This window comes from Triticum dicoccoides, chromosome 5B (assembly GCF_002162155.2).
Source record: "Triticum dicoccoides isolate Atlit2015 ecotype Zavitan chromosome 5B, WEW_v2.0, whole genome shotgun sequence".
NCBI classification, from domain to species: domain Eukaryota; kingdom Viridiplantae; phylum Streptophyta; class Magnoliopsida; order Poales; family Poaceae; genus Triticum; species Triticum dicoccoides.
Window position 1 is genome coordinate 396,644,015 of NC_041389.1, and position 1,530 is coordinate 396,645,544.

A 1,530-nucleotide genomic window follows, 5' to 3' on the forward strand; every position below is an offset into this window, starting at 1 on the left:
AGGGTGGGGCGGAGTTCGCGCGGCAGGTCCGGCCTGGAGCCATGCACCTGGTGCCATGCATGCGCCCCGGCCGGGGAGCAGCAGCTGGCATTCCAAGAGACCCAGCCCGGCGGCCACGTGCGCGAGGCGCGCGCCGGTGTCCTGCAGCTCCTGCCTCGACGAGCCGCCGCCGGTGATCCGCACGTGCGCCGGCGGCTATGGTGTCCGCGTCGCCAGGCTCTGCAGGAGGCTCGGCCACTGGAGGCCTTGCTTGATGTCGAAGTCGATGATGTGGATGCGGTCGTGGCCGTCGAAAGCGCGGAGGAGCACCCGCTCCGCCCCGGACAGGAAGGCGCCCGCCGTCACCGGCTCCAGGAAGAGCAAGCTCCGGCGAGGCCAAGCGCGGGCGCGGACCCGGGCGCGAGCGGCCAGGCGCGGGCGCGGACCCGGGCGCGAGCTGCCAGGCGCGGGCGCGAGAGCGCAGCAGGCGCGGCCTCGGGCGGGGCATTGCAAAGCAGCGAGCGCCTCCACCGCGTCTTCCGCCAGGAGCTCGACGTGCTCATGTCCGTGCGGTCTTCCGCCAGGCCTTCGTCGACGCTCGCGCTCCTCCGCTGGCTGGAGGTCATCGATGCCGCCGCGGTCAAGGTGCTCGATGAAATGCCGCTCCGTTTGTGGGAGTCCAACGCTGATCGTGGGGAGGCAATGAGTGGAAGTGGTTTGGCCGGCCTAAGTTCTCGCCGGCAGCCCCCCAGGAGGCGAAAAAAATGCCTCCTGGGAGAGCAAACGGCTGGAGATGCCCTAAGTCGGCGCCATTGTAGGTCGGTGGCACTGTCTTACGCCACACGATTCAGATAAAGCAGCCCGGCCGGGCCAGCCATGTCAGAGCGGAGCAATCCCCTTTCTCCTACGCGGGACGTATGCGGCATTGCGTTGAGTACTGAGCACCGACTGACATGAACGCTGGATTTGTTCCAACACTATCCTATAGAAAATGAAGCTTTTGTATGCATGAAACACCACGATCCAACTAGTTCATCTAAACAAAACACCACGGTCTATGGCTGGGTCATGAATCACATCGCATCCACACCCATGCACCGGTGAAGAAGCAGAGCAAATTAGAAAGAAACTCAGTCGCAAAACCAAAATTGGGAAGAAACCAGGCGCCATTTCACTCGGAGAAGAGAAGAACAGACAGCCGGCGAGGAGAATGATGTGCGGGAACTCACCGGCGGTGGCGAATCAGACCGTTGGCTTGAGTGGGGGAGGAGCGGCCTGACGACAGCAGGAGATATGATCGAGACAGGGACGGGCGGGGCCGCAGCGGGTGAGTGGCGCGTATATATAGTGGGGGGAAGCCGGCTGTGGTTTGGACGTTTGGTAGAAGCAGAAAGAAACTGGCGGGGCCGCCGCGGTGAAAACGTCGCGTTAGTTCGCGCGAGAGAGCGCCTCCTCCTCCTCGCGTAGGAAAGAAATGGGAACAGTGGTCGAGAGACGAAGAGCCGCAAAACCACTCGTTACGCCCGTTCAGTGGAGAAACGCGACCCCAAC

At 63.3% G+C, this 1,530-nt stretch overlaps 1 protein-coding gene across 1 annotated transcript in view; it reads right to left on the reverse strand.

Annotated features, from left to right (window-relative positions):
• Positions 1-1,286, reverse strand: part of LOC119309421 (protein GAMETE EXPRESSED 1-like) — a 5,613-nt gene extending 4,327 nt beyond the window's left edge. The window contains exon 1 of the mRNA XM_037585425.1: positions 1,209-1,286. The gene's annotated coding sequence lies outside the window, so the exon portion shown is untranslated. The remainder of the gene's footprint in view (positions 1-1,208) is intronic.
• Between the last annotated feature and the right edge of the window lie 244 nt (positions 1,287-1,530).